This window comes from Antechinus flavipes, chromosome 1 (assembly GCF_016432865.1).
Source record: "Antechinus flavipes isolate AdamAnt ecotype Samford, QLD, Australia chromosome 1, AdamAnt_v2, whole genome shotgun sequence".
Classification (NCBI taxonomy): Eukaryota; Metazoa; Chordata; class Mammalia; order Dasyuromorphia; family Dasyuridae; genus Antechinus; species Antechinus flavipes.
This window is the reverse complement of record NC_067398.1, coordinates 410,737,023-410,754,702: the sequence shown is the minus strand read 5'-3', so window position 1 is coordinate 410,754,702 and position 17,680 is coordinate 410,737,023. Positions and strand designations below refer to the sequence as shown.

Here is a 17,680-nt window from a genome sequence, read left to right as displayed (position 1 = left end):
GGCAGCTAAGTGCTATTTTCTATAGAGGATTAAACCTGAAGTCAAAAAGACCAGTGTGCAAAATCAAGCATTGGACAATTATGGACTGTGTGGTACTGAATCAGTTACTTAACCCATATCCACCTCAATTTCTTCAAATGTGAAATGGGGATAGTAATAGCATATATCTCATTCAGTTGTTCAGAATATCAAATAAGAGAATATTTGTAAAGCATATTGTATAGATGCTGGCACCTAGTAGTCACTATACAAATGAATAATTCTTTCACTTTCCCCACATCTGGTCACCATATTCAGCCACTTGCTTTCTTCTAATTCTCTTTGAAACAGATATAACTTTGCCTTCCCTCTAAAGTCCTTATAACTGGATTTTGAATCAAGAGAGGAGGGGAGTGTGAAGAAAAGTATTATATTAAACTGTCCTGGATCTACTTCATGACATCTGAGCCAATCAAGACAAGAGTGTTTCTTTCATTAATCCATTCTGGAGGATATATCAAGTGCAGAGAGATTTTCAATTGTTGTTGTTGTTGTTGTTGTTGTTGTTATTTAATGTGAAGCTATCAGGGGAGCTTACAGCCTGTTCATTGGTTATCTACGGATAAAGTCATCTATATTTTTCTAGGATTCTGAATCTTGATGAGTCATGGAATAAGAATAATTTTGAAAAATAGAATTCGAGAACACCCTAAATGAAAATGAGAATGTTAATGATGACAAGAATTTTAAGACATTACAATAATTATGTCAAATTGTACAAAAAAGTCACCAAAGAATATAAAGAAATAGCCTAAATAACTTTGAAAATATTTTGTGGTGTCTTCTTACAATATCTATTGTTATAAGAAGTAGCTAATTTTTAAAATGTTCAAAATAACTGATTATTTTAGTTTGATGAAACATAATAACATTTCTGATCTGTCCCAAATTTAGTGCTACCAATCAAATTCACCATGTATGACCTTTACAACCTTTTTAAATATTCAGGAATGAAATTAATTTTGGGTCAACTCTGGGTATTTTTATACATCTTTATTATTTCATGGTGAAGGGCATCAAGATCATTTGGAACTACAATACTAAATATGCCTGTAGTAGAGATTACTGAATGATGTGGAAATAGATGAACAGACAAAGTTAAGAAATACATAAAAAAGAAAAGGTAAAATCAAATAATCATATTGAGTATGTTGTCTCCTTTATCCAATTTTGTTAGTGACAGATCAAGCCAATATTTGATAAAATAATATAAATTTTTATTATCTAACTATCTGTGATCTGCTATCTATGTATCTCTGTCTATTTATATCCCTGTGTGTCTGCTTCTATCTAATTATCTTTCTATCTTTCTATCCATTGATCAATCTCTTTATCTATTTATCATGTATCATCTACCTTCCAATATATTATACAATGAATATTGGGCAATTTTATACAATGAATACAAAGCCTCCCATGGATCCAGGAAGATTTTCACTCTGATACAAATTAACTGTCTAACCTTTTTTTTTTTAAAAATTTTTATTTAATGATTACTTTATATTGACAACATTATCCCTTGCACTCGTTTCTTTTCCGATTTTTTTCCCCTCCCTCCCTCCACCCCCTCCCCTAGATGGCAAGCAGTCCTTTATATGTTGGATATGTTGCAGTATATCCTAGATACAATATATGTTTGCAGAACCGAACAGTTCTCTTGTTGCATAGGGAGAATTGGATTCAGAAGGTATAAATAACCCGGGAAGAAAAACAAAAATGCAGATAGTTCACATTCGTTTCCCAGTGTTCTTTCTTTGGGTGTAGCTGCTTTTGTCCGTCATTTATCAATTGAAACTCAGTTAGGTCTCTTTGCCAAAGAAATCCACTTCCATCAAAATATGTCCTCATACAATATCGTTGTCGAAGTGTATAATGATCTCCTGGTTCTGCTCATTTCACTTAGCATCAGTTCATGTAAGTCTCGCCAGTCCTCTCTGTATTCATCCTGCTGGTCATTTCTTACAGAACAATAATATTCCATAACATCCATATACCACAATTTACCCAGCCATTCTCCAATTGATGGGCATCCATTCATTTTCCAGTTTCTGGCCACTACAAATAGGGCTGTTACAAACATTTTGGCACATACAGGTCCCTTTCCCTTCTTTAGTATTTCTTTGGGATATAAGCCCAATAGAAACACTGCTGGATCAAAGGGTATGCACAATTTGATAATTTTTTGGGCATAATTCCAGATTGCTCTCCAGAATGGTTGGATTCGTTCACAACTCCACCAACAATGCATTAGTGTCCCAGTTTTCCCGCATCCCCTCCAACATTCATCATTATTTTTTCCTGTCATCTTAGCCAATCTGACAGGTGTGTAGTGGTATCTCAGAGTTGTCTTAATTTGCATTTCTCTGATCAATAATGATTTGGAACACTCTTTCATATGAGTAGTAATAGTTTCAATTTCATCCTCTGAAAATTGTCTGTTCATATCCTTTGACCATTTATCAATTGGAGAATGGCTTGATTTCTTATAAATTTGAGTCAGTTCTCTATATATTTTAGAAATGAGGCCTTTATCAGAACCTTTAACTGTGAAAATGTTTTCCCAGTTTGTTGCTTCCCTTTTAATCTTGTTTGCATTAGTTTTGTTTGTACAAAGGCTTTTTAATTTGATGTAATCAAAATTTTCTATTTTGTGATCAGTAATGGTCTCTAGTTCATCTTTGGTCACAAATTTCTTTCTCCTCCACAAGTCTGAGAGATAAACTATTCTATGTTCCTCTAATTTATTTATAATCTTGTTTTTTATGCCTAGGTCATGGACCCATTTTGATCTTATCTTGGTATATGGTGTTAAGTGTGGGTCCATGCCTAATTTCTGCCATACTAATTTCCAATTATCCCAACAGTTTTTATCAAATAATGAATTCTTTTCCCAGAAGTTAGGGGCTTTGGGTTTGTCAAACACTAGATTGCTATAGTTGACTATTCTGTCTTGTGAACCTAACCTTTTCCACTGATCCACTAATCTATTTCTTAGCCAATACCAAATGGTTTTGGTGACTGCTGCTTTATAATATAATTTTAGATCAGGTACATCTAGGCCACCTTCATTTGATTTTTTTTTTCATTAATTCCCTTGAGATTCTCTAACCTTTAGGAAATAAGCTAAACTCTTGTTTTTATATGTAGCTGTGTTAAAATCTAAGGTCTAAAGAAGATTCTGACAAATTGTAGGACAGGTGTGCGGTAAGCTTGTCAGGCAATTTCCTTTTATGTTTCTCTCCTAGTTACCAGATGCAGCCATCTCAGTTCCAACCTTTGCTCAGATGATACTAGGGGCTTTCTGTCACAAGTTCCAATTAAGGCACAACAGACACTGACCTTCCAACTAGGGAAAAAATCTAGCATTTTTGAGACCCTTAACATTTCTAATTACACACACACACCCTCAAAAAATACCCCCTCAGACACCCTTTCATCTGGACAAGCCCCTTCCATATTTTGAGTAAGTTCTTTCCCATTTGCTTTGCCATTAAATAAAAACTGTTACATATATCTTGATCTGATAGTCTTACTTATATTGTGACATTTGTAAAATACCTTGCTTTCTTACCTTGGGTATTCCTATGCCATGAAAATCAGAGAAATCATCAGTCTAGTTTCCATGTCATGACATCCTCCTGCCATGCCCTGATAATAACTGCAAGGTGAAATCCTTGGTTTTGTCACATATGTTGCCTGGGATACCAAGTTTAACACCTTCACTTTTATGGGCCAAAATGCTCCACACAGAAGAGCATTTGTTTTGCCAATAACTATTTCATGTAATTGCCCCTTCTTTTCTTCAAAGCAGCTAAAAAATATAGCTTAACATTGACCAACAAATGTTACAACAAAGCACAGCCTCCGGATTCAGAGACTATAAGTTCATTTTCAGTTTCTAATAATACTTTAGATAAGAACATTTAGGTGGCACAGTGTATGGAGTACTAAACTAGAATAGAAAGATTCATGTATGTGACACTTCCTAGGCATGCAACTCCAAGCAAGTCACTTAATCCTATTCCACTCAGTTTTATTTATTTATTTTTTAATGAGCTGGGGAAGAAATTGTCAAATTACTCCAGCGTCTGCCAAGGAAACCCCAAATGGGTTCATGAAGAGGTATACAGTTCCAAAAAATGACTAAAAAACAACAAAAAAAATAGTAGATATTCTATTTTATCCTCCCTCTATCTCAGTTCCCTTACCTTTAAAATAAAGGATTTCCATTATATTGTTTCCATGGTCCCTTCCAACTTCATATATAATGTCCTTTAAAAGTATAAATCAAAGGAAAAATAAAATTGGTAGAAATTTTCTGCAATGGGTTTTCAAAAACTAAGAGGGAAAATTTTGTGAGTAAAAAGAGCATTTAAATTGAAGTGAAATAAGTCCTGGGACTAAATGTACTTCAGATAGATATCTCTTAGCTTTTAGTCATGGGTAATTCACCTAAGGCTCTTAGTCTGCATTTTATTTTTCTCTAAAGCTGAAATATAATACTATAATATATAACTCTCAAGTATGTTATGATTTCATAAGATAATGCATACAAAAAATTCAAATTGTGAAATAAGTGTATACATTCCTGACATAAATATCCTTTATAAATGGCTAAGAAAGATTTGTTTGGGATTAGTAAAGTCAGGTGCAGCAGTAGGATCACTAATTCAATGATTTTTAATTCTTTGAATTTTGCTAAGACAATCTATCAACCCCATCAAAAAATCAATATAATCATTAAACATCTATCATGTGGCAAGCACTATATTTGCAGATGCCAGTACGTATCAGGAAATTAAACACTTTTAACATAAAATGATTTTTATTATAATGGAAGAGAAAAAATGCTTACAAAGTACTTACATACAAATTAATTGAGGGACAGCATTAGCAATATAGAACAACAACAACAACAAAAGCTTCTTGTAGAAATTGGTGCCTGAATTATTTTTTAAAGGAAGTTACCATACAAGGTAAAATTAAGAAGGGAATTATTTCCAGGAGTTCAACAATTGTAGATGGATTGCTATAGATCTATAATAGAGTTCAAGCCAGTTTAACTTGATTGCAGAGTGTGAAGAATTGTTAGGAATGGCTCTGTTCCTTTGCAGCTGTCAGATCTAGTGTGCTAAAGCAAAAGAGCCCTGCTTTGCCAGTTTTGGGTATGGGGCTGCACTAGTGTATGCCTGTCCTGGGATTGTCTGCTGGACTCCCATCCTGTTGCCACCTGTCATTTCTGCTGACCTTTCAAGGTGTCATTGGTGTCTCTGGGCTGAGAGGTCTAGAAACTACTAGTACTGGTGCTGATTGAAAGGGCCCCAGAATCATTCCTGCTTTATTGGCATGGATCTGAGGCTGGAGTGGGGCTGCTGCACTGACATGGCCTGACAAGGACAGTGGCACTAGATTCCCACTCTGGTATGACAGATTTTTTCTGCTAACTTTCTAAGTTGGTTTTATCTGAAAAATGTTTTACTGTCTTGTGTGGTGTTTTGATGTAAAATGTATTTATTAAAATTTTATTTAAATGTATTTATACCCTTTATTTAAAGGAATCTCGAGCATTTTGAGGGACAGGATGGATGAGTTTCTACCTTTACTCCACCATCTTGACACTGCCTCATGAAACATAGTTTGAATAAAATATTGACAAAATTAAAAAGCCATTGGATTTGTATGATGGAAAGTGAAGGTTTCATCATATGATACTGTGAGTCTCAAACACTGGAACATATGCCAGTGATAATTTATATTTAAGGAGAAATATAAAAAACAGCAACAATTTAAGCAGAGAAGAAACTGGTGATTTTGTAAGCCTCATAGATAACAGATAAAAATGATTATTCAGGAAATAATTAAAAAAAAAACTATGAGGAAAGATACAGTTGGATAGGGTAACTTCTCTAAGAAGACAATGACACAAAGAAAAATCACCTAGGCTAAAAAAGATATAGAAAGGAGTGGTAGGAGGCAATATGATACAATAGGAAGTATTCTAGATTTGCCTCAGAGGACCATCAGTTCAACTCCTAGCTCTGTCATTTACTTAGTAACCTTGGAATAGTAACTTTATTTCTCTTTGTTTACTTCAGTTCTTTTAGTTTAAAGAATGAGTGTATAGAAACAGATGCACTCTGGACATCTTCCAAATATAAATCTGTGATCTAATATGGATAGGTTATGCTTTGAACTTAGTTCATGACATTACTAATGAATTGAAGTATTAAAAATGTTATAATATTTGCCTTTCATTTACTTTTTCTGTCCTTTCATAAATATGAATGTATATATGAATATAGTACACATACATATATATGAAAGTATGCATACATCTGTATAAGCACATATATTTATTTATATGTTTATATATACCTGTTTTTATATATTTACATATGTTTATCTTTGTATATCTATATACACATATATATTTATTTATATACTTACGTTTATATATGTACATCTTCGCATACATATATGTATATGTATACACATATGTGTTTATTTCTATGTATATACATAGATATTAGATTTAGATATAGATATCATCTCTTTACCTAATTCAGATGGAAAGATGAATTTTAAAATTCTTGAGTTTTACAAAAGTGTAATGTCATTTGGTATTTTCTATGCCAAGTATTTCCTAAATATCAAAGACAGTAATCATGCTAAGTAGGCATGGGAATGCTCTATGGTATAAAAGTTTTCAGCATCTTTTTTTTTCTCTTTTAATTTATATTTACCATCATATTTTGGCTTTCTTTTCCTAACAAGGTAATGAAGCAAGTAGATAGAATGAAGGAAACAGACAATGATTAAGCACCTACTAATTTTCCTAGGGCTATTATGCTAAACACTTTTAAAATGTTTTCTCATTTGATCCTCACAACCACCTTGAAGTGTAGGTGCTAGTGTTAATTATATTTTTCATTTGAGGAAATGAAAGAGAAAGAAATCTAAGTTATTTGCTCTGGGACATAACTAGTAATTGTATGAGCTCACATTTAAATCTGAATTTAGACATTTATTTCTTTGTGAACCTGGGCAAAACACTTAACCTCTGTTTGCTTCAGTTTCTTCATCTATAAAATTGGAATAATAGTACCTACTTCCCTGTGTTGTTGCAAGTACCAAATGGGGTACTTTTGGTAGGATACATTGCAAATCTTCAAGTAAATATAATGTTAGCTATCATTATAATGTTCATCGTTTAACTGATGCCATACTGTATTCATTACATTTTGAATATGGAAGATTTTGTCAACTTGCATTTTTCCTGACAATTTCTTGACACCTTATCCATAAAAAAATAATAACACATAAGTTCCAGTTGTTTTCATGGTAGTAGTTTCCTAAATAGAGTTGTGATGTGGCAGGGTGGATTGAGAGCTTTCTTCAAAGTCAGAAAATCCTGTGGTCAAGTTTCACTTTTTACAAATGCTGGCAATGTGACCCTGGTCTGGGTCCTTAATCCTTAACTCCTTCACTTCAATAAAACAAGAAATTCCAAAGAAGGTACCACGTTTCATTGCCAGAGAAGGTTTCTCTTTTGGGATGTTCTTTATAACAATGAACACATGGGACCAGTCCCTATTCTTATCACTCTTTCCCCAAATGCTTTTGATGATCCTAATATTGAGATTGTCAGCTTTTCCATGTTATTATGTTTCTGCAAGCTATAGATGCATAATTAGATACAGTAAAGTGAACAAGCATTTATCAAGTGCTTATTACCCGCCAGTCATTCTAAATACACTGGGAATGTAAAGAGAGCAAAGTAAAGTAAAACAAAACCAAAAGAAAAATCCTATGCAGTTCCTGTCCTCAAAAAGTTTATATTTTATTGGAAGACGTATGATGAAAACAACAATGTATAAACAGGCTATATACAAGATAATTCAGAGATAACATCAGAATAAAAGCACCAACAATAAAGATTATTGGGATGGTAGCTACAAGAAGATGGTGTCTGCTGTATAATACAATTTTAGTGAAGTCATAAAAGAATTCAGATAATACTGGAGGAAAGGAAAGAACAAATTCCAGGCATAGAGGGTTAAGACAGTGAAAGTGTAGAGGAATTTGGTTGAAAGGAAGTGTCTTTTTCATATAATGGCAAAAAAATGCATGTCCTTCATCTCCCAACACTTTTCTACATTTTCATTGCCTTCAAAAATGTCAATCACTCTCTGAAAAATTAAGATAAATTAACAAACAAATAAAAAAAACTGCCAACTTTATTATTTGTTCATTCCATGAGAGATTGAGAATGATTTTTACATTGTACTGAAACATCATTTTTTTAAATTTAATTTTTAATGAATTTATCAAGGTGAATACACTTCACTTCCTCCAGTTGGATGCCACTTCATTTGGTTATTGAACAAGAATTTTGATTTAAGAAAACAGCTAAGTAAATGCATTTGTAATACACTCAAAAATTTTTTTTATTATTTTTGTTCTTTAGCAGACTTCTGGCCAAGATAATGGAGAGGACACACACATCTACTTATGTTCCTTCTTTTCTCTCAGAATAATTTACTTCATGATAAGCCTTGGAATGAGTGCTTGACTGAATATATATATATATATATATATATATATATATATATATGTATGTGTGTGTGTGTGTGTGTGTGTATACACACATATATATATGTGTATACACACACACACACACACACACACACACACACACACATACACACAAATATTTACCAAAAGAAGATATCTCCGAAATTCACCAGAAAAAGTCTGTTTTTGCTCATCAGTGCCTTAAAATGGGTAAAACTTTAGACAGGCAGCAGCAGCTCAGCAGACAGAGTAAGGCAGGCAGCTCACAGCTGAGCAGAGTGGAGGGGGGTGGGGTGTGATCACAGCCTTCTCTGAGGTGAGAGCTTTACTACAGTTTTGGCTACTTTGCTCTGGCAGCAAGCCAGCAGACAAGCAGAGAAGCTAAAAACCCAGGGGATAAAGACTATAATCCTTAAAAGGTAGCAAAGCTAGTGTCTCTCAGGACCTGGCCACACCCACCTAGATTGTCTCAGCACACTCTCAAGAGTCTCAGATCACAGATGCAGCACAGCTATTGCTGTCCTGCTAGTTTCTCACTGCTGCCCCCAGCAGTCTGCTGGGGAAGCTCGGTAATACCATCAAGCATCCCCCCACCCACCCCCACCCCACACACACACACACAAAAAAAAAAAAAAAAAAAAAAAAAGCAGACAGCATTTGTTTTTCTTGTTAGTTGGTTTTGTTTGGTTCTTCATTGACAAAATGAGCAAAAAATTAAAACAAACTCTAACTATTGATAGCTTCTATATGAATAGAGAGGAGAATTTAAACCCGGAAGAGACTAAAAACAAACTGCCTCTAGATGAATCTCCAAAGAGAGCTATGATCTGGTCCTCAACACCCAAGTCTCTCCTAGAAGAAATTAAAAAGTCTCTCACAAGAGAGCTTGAAGAAAAATGGGAAAAGGAGAGGGAAGCTTGGCAAGAGAGTCTGGATAAGTCATTCACTCATTTAAAGACAGAGTGGATAGAGAAATCAAATCCTTGAAAAACAAAATTAGTGAGCTGGAAAAAGAAAATAGCTCTTTAAAAAATAAAATGTGCAAAATGGAAAAAAAAATTCCATAGAACAAAACAACTCACTTAAAATTTTTCAATTAGAAAAAGATATAAAAAAGTGAGTGAAGAAAATAAATCATTAAAAATCAGAATCGAACAAATGGAATTGAATGACTTGAGGAGACACCAAAAGTCAGTCAAACAAAACCAAAAAATGAAACAATGGGGAAAAATGTCAAATTCCTTCTTGGGAAAACAACAGATCTGGAAAATAGATCTAAAAGAGATAATCTGAGAATTATTGGACTTCCTGAAAAATATGATGAAAAAAAAGTGCATGGACACTATTTTCCAGGAAATTATCAAATAGAACTGCCCAGATGTTATAGAAACAGAGAGTAAAATAGACATTGAAAGAATTCATTGATCACCCACTGAAAGGGACCCTAAAATCAAAATTCTAAGAAATATAGAAGGCAAATTCCAGAACTATCAGAGGAAGGAAAAATTATTGCACTGCTAGAAAAAAATCAATTCAAATGTAGAGGAGCCACAATAAGGATTACTCAGGATCTAGCAGTGTCCACATTAAAGGATCAAAGGGCCTAGAATATGATATTCTGAAAGGCTAAGAAACTTGGTATGCAGCCAAAAATAACTTACCTAGACAAAAGGAGCAGTTTTTTTTTCCAGTGAAGAAGATGGACATTCAATGAAATAAGTGAATTTCATCTATTTTTGATGAAAAAACTGGAATTAATAAAAAATCTGATCTACAAATATAGAACTCAAGCAAAACCTAAAAAGGTAAAAAGACATCTTGGAAACTATATTTCTGCTATAAACATATATAAAGAACAAATGTAGACTTTGTTCTAGAGACTAGGAAAATGTACAGGGAAAGGGTAAAGTCGGGGTACTACATCTCATGAAAAGGCAAAGGAAACCTATTATATATGAGAGAAAGAATGGAGGGGGAGGAACATATTGTGTATCTTACTGCCATCAGAATTGGCTTAAAGAGAAAAAAAAATATATCTATATATATATATTCGATTTATGGTGAAACTTCTCCCACCTCATTAAAAAGTGGGAGGGGAAAAGTGAAAAGGGAAGGAATAAGCTAAGCAGAAGGGAATATGGAAACAGGGAGGGAAAGGGGTAAGATAGGGGGAGGAACTCTAAGGCAGGGGAGGGATACTAAAAAGGGAGGGCTGTGAGAAGCAAGTAGTGCTCACAAACTTAATACTGGGGAGGGGGTAAGGGGAAAGGTAGGGCAAAAAGCATAAATGGGGTGAACAAATGGCATGTAATACATAATTGATAATTTTAATCATAAATGTGAATGGGGTAAACTCCCCCATAAAGAGGAAGCAGTTAGCAGAATGGATTAAAAGCCAGAATCCTACAATATGTTGTTTACAGGAAACACACCTGAAGCAGGGAGATACATACAGAGTAAAGGTAAAAGGTTGGAGGAGAATCTACTATGCTTCAGGTGAATTAAAAAAAAGCAGGGGTAGCCATCCTGATCTCAGATCAAGCAAAAGCAAAAATTGATCTAATTAAAAGTGATAACTTTTATCTATAACTTGCTAGGGGATAGCATAGATATAACTTGCTAGAGGATAGCATAGATAATGAAGCAATATAAATATTACACATATATGCACCAAGTGGTGTAGCATCTAAATTCTTAAAAGAGAAATTAAGAGAACGGCAAGAAGAAATAGACAGCAAAACTATAATAGTGGGAGATCTCAACCTTGCAATCTCAGAATTAAATAAATCAAATCACAAAATAAATAAGAAAGCAGTCAAAGAGGTAAATAGAATACTAGAAAAGTTAGATATGATAGATCTCTGGAGAAAACAAAATGGAGACAGAAAGGAGTACACTTTCTTCTCAGCAGTTCCATGAACCTATAAAAAAATTGAACGTATATTAGGACATAAAAAACAAAGTCAACAGAGTTGCAAGAAGAAATAGCAAAACAATAATAGTGGGAGATCTCAACCTTGCTCTCTCAGAATTAGATAAATCAAACCATTAAACAGATAAGAAAGATATGTAAACAGATAAGAAAGATTTAAAGAGGTAAATAGAATTAGAAAAGTTAGATATGATAGATCTTTGGAGAAAACTGAATGTAGTGAGATAGGAGTATACTTTCTTCTCAACAGTTCATGGAATCTATACAAAAAAATTGACTATATATTAAAATGTAAAGACCTCAAAATTAAATGCAGAAACACAGAAATAGTAATTGTATTCTTTTCAGATCACGATGCAATAAAAAGTGCATTCAGCAGAAAGCTAGGAACAAATAGACAAAAAGCAACTGGAAAATACATAATGTCATCCTAAAGAGTGGATGAGTAAAAAAAGCAATCCAGAAACACAATTAATAATTTCACCAAAGAGAATGACAAACATGAGATAACATACCAAAATTTGTTGGATGTAGGGAAAGTGGTAATGAGGGGAAATTTTATATCTTTAGAAGCTTACTTGAATAAAATAGAGAAAGAGAAATTCAGTGAATTGGGCTTACAATTTAAAAAGCTAGATAAAAAGCAAATTAAAAACCTGCAATCAAATACTATATTTGAAATTCTAAAATCAAAAGAAGAAATTGATAAAATTGAAGTTAAAAAAACAATTGGCTTAATAAATAAAACTAAGAGAAGGTTTTATGAAAAACAAAACAAAATAAAATAAAATAGATAAACCTTTGGTAAATCTGATTAGAAAAAGGAAAGAGGAAAATCAAATTGTTAGTCTTAAAAAATGAAAAGGGGGAACATTCCACCAATGAAGAGGTAATTAGAGCAATAATTAGGAGTTACTTTGCCCAACTTGATGCCAAATTTGATTATTACCTAAGTGAAATGGATAAATGCATTCAAAAACTTAAGCTTCCCTGATTAACTGACAAGGAAGTAAATTGCTTAAATAGTCACATTTTAGAACAAGCTATTAATCAATTCCTTAAGAAAAAAATCCCTAGGACCAGATGGATTTACATGTGAATTTTACCAAACATTTAAAGAACAATTAACTTTAATGGTATATAAACTATTTGAAAAAATAGGCAATGAAGGACTTCTAAAAAAAATTATTTTTATGACACAGACATGATACTGATACCTACACCAGGAACGTTGAAAATAGAGAAAGAAAATTATAGACCAATCTCCCTAATGAATATTGAGGCAAAAATCTTAAATAAAATATTAGCAAGAGGATTACAGAAAATCATGCTCAGGATAATACACTATGACTAAGTAGGATTTATACCAGGAATGCAGGGCTGGTTCAATATTAGGAAAACTATTAGCATAATTGATTACATCAATAATCAAATGAACAAAAACTGTATGATCATCTATATAGATGCAGAAAAGGCATTTGATAAAATCCAACATCCATTCTGAATAAAAACACTTGAGAGGATAGGAATAAATGGACTATTCCTTAAAATAGTCAGATGCATATATTTAAAACTTTCAATAAGCATCCATGTAAGGGGGAAAAACTGGAACCTTTCCCAGTAAGATCAGGAGTGTAACAAGGTTGCCTACTATCCCCATTATTATTCAATATTGTATTAGAAACTCTAGCCTTGGCAATAACAGGTAGGTAATGAGGAAACCAAACTATCACTCTTTGCAGATGATATGATGGTATACTTAGAGAACCCTAGAGATTCCACTAAAAAGTTTTTAGAAATAATTCACAACTTTAGCAAAGTTGCAGGATACCAAATAAATCCCCACAAATCCTCAGCATTTTTATACATCACCAATAAAAGCCAACAGCAACTGATACAAAGAGAAATTCCATTCAAAGTAACTGTAGGTAGCATAAAATATTTGGGAATCTATCTACCAAAGGAAAGTCAGGAATTATATGAGCAAAATTACAAAACTCTTACTGCACAAATAAAGTCAGATTTAAATAATTGGAAAAATATTTAGTGCTCTTGGACAGGTCAAGCGAATATAATAAACATGACAATACTCCCTAAACTAATCCATTTATTTAGTACTATACCAACCAGATTCCAGACTCCAAAAAACTATTTTAATGACCTAGGAAAAATAACAACAAAATTAATGTGGAAGAACAAAAGGTCAAGAATTTCAAGGAAATTAATTGAAAAAAATATCAAATGAAAGGGGGTCTAGCTGTAACAGATCTAAAACTATATTATAAAGTAACAGTTACCAAAACCATTTGATATTGGCTAAGAAATAGATTAGTTGATCAGTGGAATAAGTTAGGTTCACAGGACAAAAGAGTCAACAACAATAGCAATCTAATGTTTGACCAACCCAAAGATCCCAACTTTTGGGATAAGAATTCACAATTTGACAAAAACTGCAGGGAAAACTGGAAATTAGAATGGCAGAAATTAGCCATGGAGCCACACTTTACACTATACATAAGATCATAAGATCAAAATGTGTCCATAATTTAGACTTAAATTAGGCAGTTAAATAATAGGTATAAATAAATAGGCATAAAATAATAAGCAAAAATTAGGCAGTTAAAAATAGGCATAAATTAGGCAGTTAAATAATAGGCATAAATAAATAGATATCAAATAATAAGCAAAAATTAGGCAGTTAAAAATAGGCATGAATTAGGCAGTTAAATAATAATCTCAGAAGGGAGAAAAATCGAGGCGAAGACAAAAATTAAGACATATGTTATCCTAAAGCTGAATGTCAAGGGAAAGAAATTCATATTCATGCTAAGTTAAATAAAGAGTTTATCAATAGTTTATTTATCACTAAAATAATTCAAAATGATTATAAGAAAATTGTGCTTCCACTTCATCACTAGCTTTGAGTGCCAGACTTACAATTATCACAAATATATCAGAAAAGGAATGAAATGAGATTATAGGTAGTCTATTTTTTTTTCTTTCCACATCACCACTATCCCCCAACCCAGGGAAGAAGTTATTCACTATTAGTTGCTCACAATAAGAGTCTTTATAAATATGGCAAGAAATTACAAAAGAAATTGAATTTAAATGATAGCAATAAGAATGAACAAACAGGAAAGTAATGAAAAATACATTGTGAAAGTTGATTAAATAACATTGAAAAATAGATTCTATTGGTACATGAGATAGCAAGAAAAATCAAAAACATCTAAAAGTTTAAAATTGGATTATCCCCAAAGTTACTGGTGTCATAAACAAAATGAAAGAATTTTGGCAGATAAATTGGAAGATTAATTTATTATGATTCATCTTGAGAGATCTCAAGGTGGATATATCCAGGAAGAGGTTGGTTATTTGGGTTCAGAAATTTGAGTTTTCACATACACATATACACATGTGCATTTAGAAACACATATTTTCAAATACAAGATGAGATTTATGAGGGTTATATTGATCATAAATTGCCTCAAAAAGAAATTGCAGTCTTTTTGGATTTCAAATTGAATATTAGTCAATATTATGACTTGAATGTCAAGATAGCTAATTAAAATCTAGATTACATTGAAAGAGTCATAAGTCAAAACCTAGATATCTAGATTATTATATTTAATTATGCATATCACATTTTTAAAAAAAGAGACAGTCTAAAGATAGAGAACATCTATAAGTGGGTATTCAATATTTACACAATCTCTTGACTATAAATAACTAGAAATTTAGTTTTTTTTTTTTTAATTTCAGCAGTAACATTATGGATCTTGTTATTACATAAATGTAAAATGATTAGCATTACTCTGGAGAGGAATAGTCCAAGACAGGACAGGGTGAATTACTTTCATGGGGAAGTTAAACAAAGAACATGGCTTTTATTAGAAAAGATGGATCAAAATTTCAAATCCATTGATTTGTAATTTATGACAATATTAATAATAATAAAACTTTCCTAAATATTTAGAATTAAGCTAAAGAGAACATGGCTGCTTTTTGAAGTAGAAGGATCCCTTTCATTAGAAGTCTCCAAGAAAAAAAAAAAAGAAAGAAAGAAAGAAAAAGAAAATTAGAGATCACATGGTACATGTGATATAAGGGCAATTCTTATTTCTGAACAAATTGTTCTACCCAGTTGGTCTGGAAGTCCCCTTAAAGCCTCTAGAATCTACAAAATTATCATCTAAAAAAAGATAAAGTATGCTGGTATTACATTCCATTCTATTTATGTAACTATGATTAGATTCAAAAAGTCCATCAATCTTCATCCATTAAACTATATCACCAACATTATACTATGCTATTTTGCAAGTAAGCTGCCTTGTTATTTTTTCTTGTCATGCATATCTCTCTTCTCTACATATTATTTTTGGAAGGGGAAATAATTCCATATATTCAGAAATGGTTAGAAACTTTCCACATTACAAAATAATTTTAATTTTTTGAGGGTCATAAATCTGCATTTATTATTTGAGTTCAAAGTTTATGAAGGAGTTAGAGGACATATTTAGAATGGAGAAATCAGAATCTCTCACATGAGCCTACTTTAGGTGGGGTTAATCTTGATTTCTGAGGCACATAATACAGTATCAGAATATACAGTTAAAAATAAAAGCCACCAGGTGTGGTTGAAATTACACATCCAATCAAATATAGGGACTAGAATTCTCCTTGGATCAGGTGCATTACTTCCTTTTGTGAAATTGAAGCATCAAAATTTGCTAAATTACATTTCACACATTTCAATTCTCATTAAACATTCTTATAAAGTATTTGTTTTATCACCTTTCTAATTTCTCATGTTTGGGTTCCAATTTCATTGAATAAGCATCCAATTTGTAAGCTCTCAAGAGCTCCTATTTACTGCTTAATTAAAGTGATCTGATCCAAATAAAACTGAAGTACTGTATATTTCTGGTTTAAATCATTTTGCTATGTTTACTACAATGTCTGTCATTTCTACATACTTCAAGCTATTCAGTGTGTTCATATTTTCCAGAAGTTTATGGTCTTCAGAGGTGATTGTCAGTTCTCCTGTCAGATACATGACTATTTTGTAGCATGTGTGATTTATTTCAAAAGAGACTCCATGATCTCCTTGGTAATTTCCACTACATGATCTAAGTGTAAGAAAAGAAGAAGAAGAGAAGAAGAAGAAGAAGAAGAAGAAGAAGAAGAAGAAGAAGAAGAAGAAGAAGAAGAAGAAGAAGAAGAAGAAGGGCAGGATGGGAATGGGAGAAGAAAAGATAAGGTGAGTGAGAATAGAAAGAAGGGGAAAGAAGATTGAAAAAGGGTGGAGAAAAGAAGAGAAATGCAGAGGTGAGAAAAAGGGAAGGCTGAAAAGTCTGAGAAACATGAGGGAAAAGGGCCAAAAATTTAAATTTTCTAATTTTTTTTTGTTTTTTCTTTCTTTTTTTTCTTATTTTGTTTTTCATCTTCTAGAAATATACTTCAAGGATCTCTGATGTTTTGAAGAAATATTTTATGACATTAAAATAGAACTTATATTAAATAAGAATGTAATTCTAACATTAAATTCCATTATATTATCCCCATTATTTTCTGCAATACAATCATGAAAAATAGTAAATGATTTTGGTAATGATTTTTCATAAACATCAAACTTATTTTAAGGGGAACAAATTAAATTTGTTGTTGTTCAGTTATTTCAGATGTATCTGACTTTTCATGACCTTATTTGGAATTTTCTTGGCAAAAATACTAGAGTGATTGGTCATTTCCATTCCTGTGGAAGGGAAAAGCAATTCAGAAATTTAGAAGCAAATTGAACTTACAACTGAATTTGCACAGTAACTCAGCTAACAAGTGTCCAAGGGTGGATTTCAGTGTACGTTTTCCTGACTCCAAGCCTAGCATTCTATCTGCTGCTGTACTTATACCAAAACTAAACTGAGAAAAGGAAATTATATTGTGTACAAAAGTATGAATAATTTTTACTTTTTATTTACTGTGATAATTATTTAAATTCTACTTTAATGGCAGAAACAATTTCTGTAATATGTATAATGTTGTTTTATTTTGGAATTAAAATATATATATATATAATATATACATATATTATATATATACATATAATATATATACATATATATTAAAATATAT

At 32.3% G+C, this 17,680-nt stretch overlaps 1 pseudogene; it reads right to left on the bottom strand.

The window, feature by feature from the left end:
- Positions 1-16,338: 16,338 nt before the first annotated feature.
- LOC127546195 (biogenesis of lysosome-related organelles complex 1 subunit 2-like) lies at positions 16,339-16,604 on the bottom strand (annotated as a pseudogene).
- Between the last annotated feature and the right edge of the window lie 1,076 nt (positions 16,605-17,680).